General features: G+C 39.4%; 2 pseudogenes; both read left to right on the top strand.

The window, feature by feature from the left end:
• The first annotated feature begins 633 nt into the window (after positions 1-633).
• On the top strand, positions 634-1,225 carry LOC111548301 (annotated as a pseudogene).
• A 4,061-nt stretch (positions 1,226-5,286) lies between these two features.
• LOC111548423 lies at positions 5,287-6,125 on the top strand (annotated as a pseudogene).
• Positions 6,126-15,025: the final 8,900 nt, after the last annotated feature.

The following is a 15,025-nucleotide window of genomic DNA, read 5'->3' as shown; positions in this document are numbered from 1 at the left end:
GCAGCAAACTTCATTGTGTTTGGCATTGATTCATTGTCAAAATTTCACTAGTGCTACTCACATGATTTGAAATGATTACATACTGCTGCAAATAATAAAACATTAGTGTAGCATAGGTTTAAGAACTATAATGTTTTTATTTGAAGATGACATGATTGTTTACATGGAAAACTCTTGAGAATCTACAAAACAAGTCAAACTAATAAATTTATTTAACAAGATCAGACCATGTACAATACGTATACAAAAATCAATTGCATTTTATGTACTAGTGGCAAACAGTTGAAAATGGAATTAAATAAAAACAATTTAACAGACAATACTATAAAAAATATAAAATTGTTAGGATTTAATTTGTAAATACATGCAATATCTCTACATTGAACATTGTGAAACATAGCTGAGAGAAATAAAAAATAGCTAAATAAATAAATAAACATACCATTTTCATGGATCTAATACTCAATATTTGAATATGGAGTTCTCTCCAAACTGATATTGATATATAGATTTAACTAATCACAAGCATAATCTTACCTGGGTTTTTATAGAAATTGACAAGTTGATTCTAAAATGTATATGGTAATTCTTGCCTCCCCAACAGTAGCTCAGCCTCCAGGACTCTCTTCCAGCATGGCCGAAGACACCTCTTCACATAAGATGGTGACAACAAATGATAGGTGCAGTTGCACCAAATTCATAGAAGATCAATGAAAATCCTCATCACTACCTTCAATCAAAAACCTTACCCAGGTTATGCTACCAAACAAAAACTTGCTTTAGAAATCAAAATCCAGATTTGGTTTCAGAATCGAAGAGCTAGGCATGGATTCCAGAAAAGACCAGAACCTGGGACTTTAGAATCAAGCCAGAGCCATGGGCAAGATCGACCTGATGCAGAGTTTCAAAGTAGAGAAGCCAGATGGTGGTGTACCACCTACAGCAGCTCTCAGTTATGCACTCTCATCAAGGCATTTATGAAAAACCCATACCCTGGGATTGATTCCAGAGAACAGCTTGCTGAAGAAATTGGTGTTCCAGAGTCAAGAGTTCAAATTTGGTTTCAAAATTGAAGATCTAGATTTCATATCCAAGGAAACAGGGAACCTGTCATGTCCTTAGAAAAAGGGGCAAGATTTCTGAGGGACGTCAATGTACAGAAGATACACAAAATGGCACCAGCCTCACTAGCAATTCTCATTTCTCTAGAATGAGAACATGGTGAACACAGTCCAGTTCAGTGTATTTGATAGTATCAACTTGGGCCCCAAATCTCTCTCTTAGTCTTCCTGGGAGTCTATCCTGCTGAAACTGCAAGCTAAGCCCTCTGAAGATGGTAAAGGACATGGCCAGGTTCAGTGGCTCATGCTTGTAATCCCAGCACTTTGAGAGGCCGAGGCAGAAAGACTGCCTGAGTCTAGGAGTTAAAAACCAGCCTGGGCAGCATAGCAAGACCCTGTCTCTATTATAAAAAATGAAATAAAATAAATAAAAAGGAATGTAGGAGGCAGAGACAGGTACAGGAGGCATCACACTACCCTATTGACACAGCCTGGATCCAGAGTTCAGCAGACCTTGAGACAATGAAAATAAACTTATTAATAATCAAAATAAATAAATAAAAATAAAATTTTTATGGTAATTCAAAAGACTTAACTATCAAAGTCAATCTTGAAAAAGAAGAGAAAATTTAGAAGACAAACTATCTAAATCAAAACTTAACTATAATGCTATAGCAATCAATAAACTATCTTGGTATGAAGATCAACAAATAGATCAATAGAACAGAATAGAGTTTGGAAATAGGCCTATAGTTACAGAATGTGATTTTTACAAAGGTGTCAAATCTTTTCAGCTAATAGGGTTGGAGTAACTAAAATCCATATGGAAAACAGTAAACTTTGACCCCTTACCTCATACCACACTCAAACACTAATTCAAGATAAATCAGAGACCTAATTATAAAAGGTAAAATTATAGGGTTTCTTGGAGAAATCACAGAACATCTTTGCGACCTAGGGGTAGGCAGAGTTTCTTTAGACAGGTTACAGAAAGCAGTGACCACAAATGAGAAAAATTGTATAAATTAGACTATCAAAATTAAATACTTTTGATTAAAAGACATCATGAAGAAAATATATAATAGGGTACAGATAGGAAAACAATATTTACTAAAAAAATCTGACAAACTTGACAACTCAATACAAACTCGAAAACAAAAGTCAAACAACCGAATCAATAACTGGAAGACAAAAAAACATGTGAATGAGAAGATAGGTGCATGGCCAATAGACACGGAAAAAGATTCTGAAAATCATTTGTTATTGAAAATGCAAATTAAAACCACAACAGGACACCAATTCACACTCACTAGCATGGATAAAATTAAAACAAGTAACACCAAATGGTGAGAAATGTGTGGAGCAACTGGAATCTGCGTACATTGTTGGTAGAAACATAAAATGGTGTGACCACTCTGAAAAAAATACCTGCTCGTTTCTTTATTTTTTTATTTTTTATTTTTATTTTTTAGATGGAGTCTCACTCTTGCTGCCCAGACTGGAGTGCAGTGGAGTGATCTTGGCTCACTGCAGCCTCTGCCTCCCAGGTTCAAGTGATTCTCCCTCCTCGGTCTCCTGAGTAGCGGGGATTAGAGGTGTGTGCCACCACGCCCTGCTAATTTTTGTATTTTTAGTAGAGACAGGGTTTCACCATGTTGGCCAGGCTGGTCTTGAACTCCTGACCTCAGGTGATGCTGGGATTACAGATGTGACTCACTGTGTCTGGCCTGATCCTAAGCATATATGTGTCAAGTTGGCTAGGCCATGGTACCCAGATATGTGGTCAAACACTAATTTAGATATTGCTGTGAAGTTTGTTTTTTTTTTTTTTTTTGGAGATGGAGTCTTGCTCATCACCCAGGCTGGAGTGCAGTGGCGCAATCTCCGCTCATTGCAAGCTCCGCCTCCAGGGTTCACACCATTCTCCTGTCTCAGCCTCCCGAGTAGCTCGGACTACAGGCGCCCGCCTCCACGCCCGGCTAATTTTTTGTATTTTTAGCAGATGGGGTTTCACCGTGTTAGCCAGGATGGTCTCGATCTCCTGACCTCGTGATCCGCCCGCCTCGGCCTCCCAAAGTGCTGGGATTACAGGCGTGAGCCACCGCGCTGGCCAGTGAAGTTATTCTTTAGAGGTGATTAACATTTCAATCAGTAAACTGTAAGTAAGGCAGATGACCCTCTGTAATGTGGATGGGCCTCATTCAGCTGTTGAAGGCCTTAAGAGAAGCGACTGATGTTCCCCCAAACAGAAGAAATTATGCCTCCAGATTGTCTTTGGATTTAGGCTACACCATTAGTATTTCCCTGGCCGACCCTGCTGGCTTACCCTGCAGATATTAAACTTGCCAACCCCACAGTCATGTGAAGCAATTCCTTAAAAATAAACACACACACACACACTCTCTCTCTCGCTCCCTCACTCACTCTCTCTCTTCACACATACACTCACACATACACACACACACATATACACTATTGATTCTGTCTTTAGAAAACCCTGACTAATACACTATTACTTGACCCAGCAATTCCATACAAGAAAATGAAATCAAGTGTCCATAAAACTAATTGTACAAGACTTTTCATATGGGTTTATTCACAATAGGCAGAAACTGGAAACAGATCAGGTGACCACTGATAGCAGAATGGATAAACAAACCGTATGATATCCATACAGTGGAATACTGCTTAGCAGCAGAAAGCCATGAACTACTGATAAATACAACAACATGGCTTAATCACAAAAACATTTTATCTGAGTGAAAAAGCCTTACACAAGAGAGTATTTACAATGTGATTCCACTTATCTAAAGAACAGGGAAAACTAATCAATGATGAAAAAGGAAATCAGAATAGCAGTTGCCTCTGGGGATAGGGTGGAGGCAGGGGCTTACTGGAAACAGGACTGAAGGAACTTTCTGGGGTAAGGGTGTTGTTCCATGTGTTGATAGAGGTTGGCTTATACAGGTGCATGCATCTTTCAAAGTTCATCAAATAGTACAGTAAAATTAGATCACTTCATTTTAGGTAAATTTTGTCTTAAAGAAAAAAGAACTATAACTAGATATTAAACTCTAGGTAGCAGTATACATGGTGAAGTGTTTAGGGGTGAAATATGTTCATGTCTGAATCTCACTTTAAAATGCCCTAAAAATAAGAAATTAATGGATAGATAAAGAGATGGATAGGTATATCAGAATAAGTGTAGAGAGATGTTAATTGTAGAAACCAGATGGCAGGTGTTTGCTCTACAGTTATTTCCAGTTTCCTATATGTTTGAAATTTCTTCTAATAACATGTTGGAAAAAAAGAGTTTATTTCTCTTGAAAAAATAAAGATCCAGAAGCAGGTAATCCTAGACTTAGATGGCAACTCCTTGATGACTAGGAATTCAGGCTCCTTCAGTTTTCTTCTACTTTCCTTAGCGTGCCACCTCATAGCTGGATCTCTCAGCAACTATTCCACTCTGCAGCCAGCAGGACACTCACAGCATCCAAGCAATTCTTTCCTGTCTCTCCTGCATCATCATTTTTTCTTTCTCTACTAGATTGCTGTCATCAGCGTACAAAACTGTAATTATTTTTCTCATCCGAAAAAGATTCTTCTCTTGGCCAAGCATCGTGGCTCATGCCTGTAATCTCAGCACTTTGGGAGGTTTAAGCAGGAGGATCACCTGAGGTCAAGAGTTCGAGATCAGTGCGGCCAACATGGCAAAACCCTGCCTCAACTATAAATATAAAAATTAGCTGGATGTGGTGGTGCATACCTGTAATCCCAGTTACTCAGGAGGCTGAGGCAGGAGAATTGCTTGAACCCTAGGAAATGGAGGTCACAGTGAGATGAGATTGTGCCCCGCACTCCAGTCTGGGCGACAGAGCAAGACTCTCTCTCTCTCTCTCCATACACACACACACACACACACACACACACACACACACACACACATATATACACACACATATATATATACACACACACATACGCACATATATTCTCTTTACCCAACTTCCTCCTCTTTTAGCTGCTGTCCTGTTTCTTTGCTCGCCCCTAGGCAAAAAAAAAAAAAAATCCTCAAAAAATAAAGATGCCATTCCTGTGTGATTCCGTCCGGCGCAGCTGTTCTCTTGAACAGTGGTTGTTTATATCGGTCCACCTTCTGTCCCACCTAAGTGTGTGCTGCCACCCGAAGGAAGATTTGACGGGCATGTATGTGGGCACAAGCCCCCTGAGGCCCCAGAACTATCTTTTCGGTTGTGAACTAAAGGCTGACAAGGATTACCACTTTAAGGTGGATAATGATGAAAGTGAACACCAGTTATTTTTAAGAACAGTCAGTTTAGGGCCTGGTGCAAAGGATGAATTGGACATTGTTGAAGCAGAGGCAATGAATTAGGAAGGCAATCCAATTAAAGTAACACTGGCAGCCTTGAAAGTGTCTGTACAGCCAACGGTTTCCCTTGGAGGCTTTGAAATAACACCACTAGTGATCTTACGGTTGAAGTGTGGTTCAGGGCCAGTGCATATTAGTGGACATCACTTAGCAGTTGTGGAGGAAGATGCAGAGTCATAAGATGAAGAAGAAGAGGATGTGAGACTCTGAAGTATATCTGGAAAGCAGTCTGCCCCTGGAAGTAGTAGCAAGGTTCCACAGAAAAAAGTAAAACGTGCTGCTGATAAAGATGATGGTGATGATAAAGACGATGATGATGATGATGATTTTGATGATGAGGAAACTGAAGAAAAAGCACCAGTAAAGAAATCTGTACAAGATACTCCAGCCAAAAAATGCACAAAAGTCAAATCAGAATGGAAAAGACTCAAAACCATCATCAACACCAAGAACAAAAGGACAAGAATTTTTCATAAAACAGGAAAAAAACTCCTAAAACACCAAAAGGACCTAGTTTCGTAGAAGACATTAAAGCAAAAATGCAAGCAAATGTAGAAAAAGGTGGTTCTCTTCTCAAAATGGAAGCCAAGTTCTTCAATTATGTGAAGAATTGCTTCTGGAGGATTTACCAGGAGGCTATTCAAGATCTCTGGCAGTGGAGGAAGTCTCTTTAAGAAAATAGTTTAAACAATTTGTCAAAAATGTTCTGTCTTAGTTCATTTCTGTAACAGTTGTTATCTGGCTGTTCTTTTTATAATGCAGAGTGAGAACTTTCCCTACCATGTTTGATAAATGTTGTCTAGGCTCCATTGCCAAGAATGTGTTGTCCAAAATGCCTGTTTAGTTTTAAAAGATGGAACTCCACTCTTTGCTTGGTTTTAAGTATGTATGGAATGTTATGATCGGACATAGTAGTAGCAGTGGTTAGACATGGAAATGGTGGGGAGACAAAATTATACATGTGAAATAAAACTCAGTATTTTAATAAAGTTAAAAATAAAAATAAAGATGCCTTTGTTTGTTGTTTCTGGTTCAATATTCTGTGGTCAACCCTTGGTGCTCATCATCTTGCTTGCTGCATCTGCAATACTCAGTGCAGCACACTGATCACTGTTTCCTCCATAACATAGCTTCCTAGACACCAAAATCTTGACTTTCTTCCCACTTCTCTGTTTCCCTCACAGTGCTTTCTCAGTCTCATTTGTAATTTACCCCTTTTCCTGGACATCTCAATGTTGGAGTGCCCCAAGGCTCAGTTCTTGGACCTTGTCCTTTCTCCTTCCCATCCAGTTCCAAGGACATACTACCACCCTCTCACTTATGACTATCAAATTTCCATCTCCAGTTCAACCTCTCACCCAAAGTCCAGACTCAGATCCAACCCTTACTATCAGACATTCACTTGCACATCTAATAGATATATTACACACAACATGTCCACAACCAAATTCCTGGTCCTCCCCTCAAAGCCTGTTTTAACTTCAGCTTCCCCTATTTTCATGATAGCATCTCCATCTTCCAGGTACTCAGGCCAAAAAATGTGTCATCCTCTTCTCTCTCCTTTGCTCATACCCAGTAGTCGATTCATCAGGAAACCAAGCTGATTCTACCTTCAAGACATACCCAGGACCTAATCACTTCCCACTGCCTCCTGACTGCTCCCCTGGTTCAGATTACTATGATAGCCTTCCAACTGGTTCTGGTTTCTACCTTTGACCCCACAACATTCTATTTGTAACAGAGCAACTTAACTAATTCTTTTAAAATGTTAAGTCAAATGACATCAATCCTCTGCCCAGAACTCTATGTGGCTCCCCATTTCTCTCAGAGTGAGATATGATGTTTGGTAGCCTACATCTATGTGGTCTGGCCCCCTTATTTCCTCTGGACTTCACTTGCCCCCTGGTCTACTGACTCCAGCCACACTGGCCTCCTTCTACTCCCAGGATAGTGCCAGGCATGCTCCAGCATTGGGGTCTTTCACTGGCTATTCCTTCTACCTGGAACACTCCTCCCAGATATCTCCCTCTCCTGTGCCCTCTCCTACTTCAAGTCTCTGCTCAGACCTCACCTTCCAGACAATTCTTAGCCCATTCTGGGCAATCTTGAAACTCCTCCCCACTCCTGCCCTGGAGACTTCTGTTCCTTCCTACCATGCTTTATATGTTTCTTTCTTCTGCTGTGCATATCCCTTTAAACATGCAATTAATGTATTTATTTATTACATTCACACCTGGAGTCTCTCACACTGCAAGTTAAATTCCAGAAGGAGAGGGATTTTGCTTTTTTGCTTATGTAGATGCCAAGCTCTTGAAACAGTGCTAATACAGAGACCAATATATGCTCCTTCAATAAAAAAATGAAGCACACGGAACTGCATGGTCAAACCTCCTTAAACCCTTTAACCTGCTATGTCTTATACTTTTATGATTTAACCCGATACATTTCTTTCCTCCATTAAGAACAGATTTTTGTTCTTCTGATCAACACTACACCACCCAATGAAGGGTCTTTTAATTTATTCACCCAAACAGCCTTCAAATGTAATCAGGACCTATTAGATGAAGAGGTAGACTTGTTTTAAAAAGCAGCATAGCATGAGCAATCCATTCTTAAATCAGAGGCTTGTAAGCAGTAGGTGTTATAGTCAGGAATACAAAAGCCGAAAATGAAACAGTTGTCGCTCAAATACCTGTTGAAGATCCCCAGAGTGATCTTTAAGTAGAACAAAAACAAAACTGAAACAAAACAAAACCAATAGTCATTAAAAAAAAAATAGGTCATCTCTCCTAATTCCTGCTCAGCTTCTAAGGAATTAGACTCAGCTCTTAACATTCAACTTTTTCTCTCCCCTCTAGACCTTGTGGGCTTATTTTCTCTCTTACGGATTTATTTCAAGCAAAAGCAACAACCATAACCATCTGTTGCATAAAAATAAGAATTACACTTTTAACCAAAAGGCAACTTGCTATTGCTGAGATTTGCCACTTGTCCCATGTAGCAAAGATCCCAAGTGCAGCAAAATAACGAGCAACTCCAGGTCTACTTAAACACCCTTCTTTTTATGCTACTCATGCACTGGCATCAACTGTCAGGCCTCCAGCCCAGACCACATTCATGACTAGAAACTCAGAAGTGATACTCCGGTGATGTTCCCTGTAATCCAAGCAGTTTCTTTGAGTGTGGCCAGTTTATAACTTCTGCATAACTTGGAAGCAATGGAGGACTCTTCCAGGCACCTATTCACTGGTTTATTTCTTATGACATATTTGCCTTTCCACTTGTAATCACTTACAGTTAAGGAAGGGGTAATAAATTCAGCTAATGTCAAGATTTAGACAATGGCAAGAGTCTAATGTTGGCCACCATCTGCAACGTTTATGGTGTCACAATGGGCAGAGGAAGACAAAGGAACCGAGATTGCAAATATACTACATGAGTCAGGAAGGTCTGGAAAAGCCACGTCTTTCTTTCTTTATTATTATTGCTGTTGTTAATCCATTAAGTGATTGATTTTTATTGGGTTATATTTCCAGTATCCCTTTCAGCTGAGTATAAGGCCATTTTCTTGCTTACCAGGGCAAGGTGAGGTCAAGTTTGTGCATGTGTGGGTGTGTTGATAATTCATATCATATCGTGTAGACTATGCAAATAAAACATGGGTCAGCCTCTTTCCTAAGTCCTCTAGCTCAAACAAGAGCAACTTCCATCTCAGCATATTACTCCCTGCTGTCAATGTCAGTCTCAAAACATTATCATGACAGGAAACCAAAAGACTTCATGAATAGCTCTTTGAGCTACTTCACACCCCATGGAGTTTCAGTCTGGGTGAAGCATTGCTTCTCACTGAAGATATTGTAACAGTTTAGCAAAATCCAGCAAGTCAAATTCTTTCCAAAGTCAAAATGTGGATTAATCTTAGCCTGTTTCTATCTAAACTGACAGATTTGCCCATGAAAATCACTTGAGATATCTTTATATGGAGAGGGAGGAACTATCTTTTGTTCCTTAATAGCTCTTAAGAGCAAATAATACTTGAGTTTGCTCTTCCTGAGAAAAAGGGGAAGAAAAGATCAAGAAAGTGAAGGCAGTAAAAGAAGCAAGAAATAATCAAAAAACTGATAACTATAATTCCTATAATGATCAGCTATTACCTAACAAGAAACATGGCTTTCTTTTCTACTCTACTCTTAACCAATGGCTGGCTTGTATTTGGTGACTCCTAGGGCTCAAGTAGGCCATGCAACAGTGGACAGTGACCCTCAAGCTGCTGCAGTGCAGGGCGTGTCTGAGGATGGTTCACAGGGAATGCCATGGGCACATGGTTTCTGCACGATAGCAGAGGTTGTTCTCTATTGCAAGTATCTCAAATTCCTCCCACCGTCACAACTGGTTTGAGAGACTCAGAACACGGCACAAGGGCAGGCGGTCCACTCAGGACAGTTGTCATTGCTGTGTGCAACCAATAGCCACAGCCAAAACAAACTAAAGGAGATGGTGTAAACCCTTTCAAAATTTCAATTGGTAAGGGTTTCTATTTATAGTGCTGAGCAGTTTTGGATGGAGAGAGAATTCTCTCCAATTGGCACTGGCCAGTCCAGAACAGTGGTGTGGGTATGAAATTTATGTGGGTTGGTGGATGCTATAAGACCTAGAAGACCAAAGGTGATCTAACTTGGCACAGAAATACTTCCTCTGCAATCTGTCTCTTTATATGCTTTCTTTTGAGAAGAGGGCCTCTTGTCCTACTAAGGCTTCCAATAATTGGCCCATCATAAGCACCCAGTATGAATTCTGTTTTGTAATAGTGATTTTCCTCTCCATCCTACAGAAACACCATGCTGAGCCTCCTTGTGTCCCACCATCTGTAATTCCCTCCTGCCTGTTCAAATCTCCCCTGTCCTTCAAGGCCCAGGTGAAGACCCTTCTTTCCCATGAAGCTTTACAGATGACTTCAGCCCACACTGATCTCTGAGTCATATGGCACTCAGAGTCTGAGTCATATAATTTGCCACTTGATTACACATTATTTGATACTATCCTATAATTCTGGGTGGAATTACAGGATAATTTGTTGGTTTGTCCCCCAGTAAAACTGTACTCTGCTGAAAGTCAGAGATTGAAACTTTTACTTTTTTGCTCCCCCACTGTTGCTGGCAGAGCCATGGACACATGGTAGACAGTCAATAAAAGACTAATTGGATTGTTCCCAAGTTGCAAATCAGTGCATACATTAAGAAGGCTAAGCCAAATAAACTCCCTTCATTAAAGTCTTCTAAATTACACATAGATCTAAAATTATAAAAAGCAAGGCAAATAACAGAGGTAAGTCACTGAAGGATAAAAATTATTTCAGCAATAACCTCAAGTTGCAGAGACAATGTAGTTACAGGAACAAGGGAGGGAGGCAGGGCAAGATTTGATTCCAAATTGACCTTTCTGATGTATTCAAAGGATATTGAGGGAAAGCTAAGGATGACAGCAGATAAAAAGCGAGGTGCTACCTTCCAAAGTGGAAGGATGGCAGGAAAAACAAGCACTAATTGTGAGAGAAGGAGTATACAGGAGAGCATTTCATGAGGGACAGGGAGATTAGAACTCCATGCACAGGGCAGTGAGAACTACATTCCATTCTGACAGCCTGCTTAGGCAAGAGATGCAGATAAAGTAATAGATATGTGGAGGTGAACAAAACGATCCCATTGACTGGGAAATTCACAAAGTATAAAAGGGGTCCTAAAAAGCCCAGTTGTAGAATCTCTCATGATCCACACTGACCACTCTCTGAATCAAACCAGGCTCCTCTTTTGCCTGGAACCATGGACAGTGTCTTTAGCACCTGCAATGTGCCTAGCACTTTACACACACCACGTCCAAGCTGCACAACAACTTAACATAATGTTAGCAATGTCACTTGTATTTTACCGATGAATATATAAAGGCTCAGAAAATCAAAGTTATTTGCTTATTCATCCATTCAACGAACATTTATTGTTGGCTTGCTTTGGTGCCAGACACAGGCTGTTAAATAGGGGTCAAGGAAGCAGTGTCTGCTGTCACGGAGATTATACCATAGAGCTGGAGAGTCTGGCTAAGGTTTGGACCCTGTCTGGTTCTAAACCACACATGTAGCCTCTTTTCTCTTCTACCCTTACAAGGAAAGCCTACGGATGGTTTTCTTTTTAAACCTGTCATAAACACGATAATAACATGGTTATAAAAATATTTTGTCTCAATAATACTTCAATTGAAAAGACTATTTAAACTACCCCAGGAAATATGAAGTATGTGGAAACAATGGAAGATGTTTCTTACTTCTTATTTAAATTACAAAAGCAAAGCATTAAAGGCTTCTAGGAGCAGGGCAGATGGAGAAGACACAGGTTCCCCCCTTTCCATGAGAAACAGAAATTATGGGCAAAGGGTAGCAACAGATTTTAAAAACTGAGCTTGGAAAGAAAACAAGAAAGAGAAACCCCAAGAGTCCAGAAATAGGAAATGATCTCAAAGCCAAATGACTGCAGTAAATGGGAGTTCACTGACCATGCCTCCTGTAGGTACTATGCCCAAACATCAAATCTAGGAGTTAGGGTTCTGACACTCGAGTGAGGTGTCACACCTAGGAGTTGGAAGTTAGGTATAAGCCCCTGCATGGAGGCTGGAGCTATGAAGAGCTACTCCATCCTCCAATCAAAGCAACAAAACTTTGTTACTATGTAGGGAAAAAGAGCAAGAAAACTTGTCCTTCTGAGGTAATGGATGGGAAACAAAAAGAAATGGAAGCTCAGAAACTAGAGATGCATGGTCAGAAATTATTCCACCCACTTTACAAAGAAACCTTCCTGCTAAGAAAGGAATACCTAGCTAGCCCAGACCAGTAATACTCTTAAAACCCTTGTGAATGCAAAACCAAAATCCCACTGCAAACACATCTCCACCACCCACTATGAAACAAACCCTACTGGAGATGAAATAACAATAAAAAGTATAAATCCAATGCGAACACGAAATATAACAAGGGTGAGTTTGCAAGGGCATCAAACGGAAAACTGGAGCTAACAGGACAATTTGAAAAAGACTACAAAATAAACAAGAGAATGAAGGAGATGGGAGAAGCAATCAGAACTATAGTGAAAGAATGGATCAGAATTTTATAAAAGACATATTTAAAAGAGAATTAAGAGGAGATTTAGAAATGAAAAATGTAACCATCGCAATTAAAAACCCAATGCACATTCTGTAAGCAGATTAGACAGTGGGTTACAAATTCAGTAAACCAGAAGAAAGCACTAAAAAAATACTCCAAATACAGTAGTGAGAAAAAAATGGAAATTATAAAAGAGCTCTTTAAAAACATGGAGAATAAAATGACAAAATCAAATGTAGATCTGATACCAGTTCTGGAAGTAGACATTGAAAAAAAAGGCAGAAGCATTATTCAACAAAAATGGTCAAAACTGTTCACAAGAAGAGACATAGTTCTTTGAACAACACACAGAATCATCAGCAGAAAAATATAAGTTAACTCGAGCAACATTATATTGAAAGTGCAAAATATCAAAGACCAAAAACTCTTAAAAGCAACCAAAGGATTCGGTTTGCCAGTATTTTACTGAGGATTTTTGTACCAATGTTGTTCAGGTATATTGGTCTAAAATTCTCTTTTTTTGTTGTATCTCTGTCAGGCTTTGATATCAGGATGATGTTGGCCTCATAAAATGAGTTAGGGAGGATTCCCTCTTTCTCTATTGATTGGAATAGTTTCAGAAGGAATGGTACCAACTCCTCCTTGTACCTCTGGTAGAATTTCGGCTGTGAATCTGTCTGGTCCTGGACTTTTTTTGGTTGGTAGGCTATTAATTATTGCCTCAATTTCAGAGTCTGCTATTGGTCTATTCAGGGATTCAACTTCTTCCTGGTTTAGTCTTGGGAGAGTGTAACTGTTCAGGAAATTATCCATTTCTTCTAGATTTTCTAGTTTATTTGCGTAGATGTGTTTATAGTATTCTCTGATGGTAGTTTGTATTTCTGTGGGGTCAGTGGTGATATCCCCTTTATGATTTTTTATTGCGTCTATTTGATTCTTCTCTCTTTTCTTCTTTATTAGTCTTGCTAGTGGTCTATCAATTTTGTTGATCTTTTCAAAAAACCAACTCCTGGATTCATTGATTTTTTGGAGGGTTTTTTGTGTCTCTATCTCCTTCAGTTCTGCTCTGATCTTAGTTATTTCTTGCCTTCTGTTAGCTTTTGAATGTGTTTGCTCTTGCTTCTCTAATTCTTTTAATTGTGATGTTAGGGTGTCAATTTTAGATCTTTCCTGCTTTCTCTTGTGGGCATTTAGTGCTATAAATTTCTCTCTACACACTGCTTTAAATGTGTCCCAGAGACTCTGGTATGTTGTATCTTTGTTCTCATTGGTTTCAAAGAACATCTTTATTTCTGCCTTCATTTCGTTATGTGCCCAGTAGTCATTCAGGAGCAGCTTGTTCAGTTTCCATGTAGTTGAGCTGTTTTGATTGAGTTTCTTAGTCTTGAGTTCTAGTTTGATTGCAGTGTGGTCTGAGAGACAGTTTGTTATAATTTCTGTCCACATCAAAAAGCTTATCCACCATGATCAAGTGGGCTTCATCCCTGGGATACAAGGCTGGTTCAACATACGCAAATCAATAAACGTTATCCAGCATATAAACAGAACCAAAGACAAAAACCACATGATTATCTCAATAGATGCAGAAAAGGCCTTTGACAAAATTCAACAGCCCTTCATGCTAAAAACTCTCAATAAATTCAGTATTGATGGAACGTATCTCAAAATAATAAGAGCTATTTATGAAAAACCCACAGCCAATATCATACTGAATGGGCAAAAACTGGAAGCATTCCCTTTGAAAACTGGCACAAGACAGGGATGCCCTCTCTCACCACTCCTATTCAACATAGTGTTGGAAGTTCTGGCTAGGGCATCAGGCAAGAGAAAGAAATAAAGGGTATTCAGTTAGGAAAAGAAGAAGTCAAATTGTCCCTGTTTGCAGATGACATGATTGTATATTTAGAAAACCCCATCGTCTCAGCCCAAAATCTCCTTAAGCTGATAAGCAACTTCAGCAAAGTCTCAGGATACAAAATCAGTGGGCAAAAATCACAAGCATTCTTATACACCAGTAACAGACAAACAGAGAGCCAAATCACGAATGAACTCCCATTCACAATAGCTTCAAAGAGAATAAAATACCTAGAAATCCAACTCACAAGGGATGTAAAGGACCTCTTCAAGGAGAACTACAAACCACTGCTCAGTGAAATAAAAGGGGACACAAACAAATGGAAGAACATACCATGCTCATGGATCGGAAGAATCAGTATTGTGAAAATGGTCATACTGCCCAAGGTAATTTATAGATTCAATGACATCCCCATTAAGCTACTAATGACTTTCTTCACAGAATTGGAAAAAAAACTGCTTTAAAGTTCATATGGAACCAAAAAAGACCCTGCATTGCCAAGATAATCCTAAGTCAAAAGAACAAAGCTGGAGGCATCATGCTATCTGACTTCAAACTATACTACAAGGATA

This window comes from Piliocolobus tephrosceles, chromosome 6 (assembly GCF_002776525.5).
Source record: "Piliocolobus tephrosceles isolate RC106 chromosome 6, ASM277652v3, whole genome shotgun sequence".
Taxonomy (NCBI): Eukaryota; Metazoa; Chordata; class Mammalia; order Primates; family Cercopithecidae; genus Piliocolobus; species Piliocolobus tephrosceles.
Note: the sequence above shows the minus strand (reverse complement) of the source record. Positions and strands in the feature narration are given on the sequence as shown.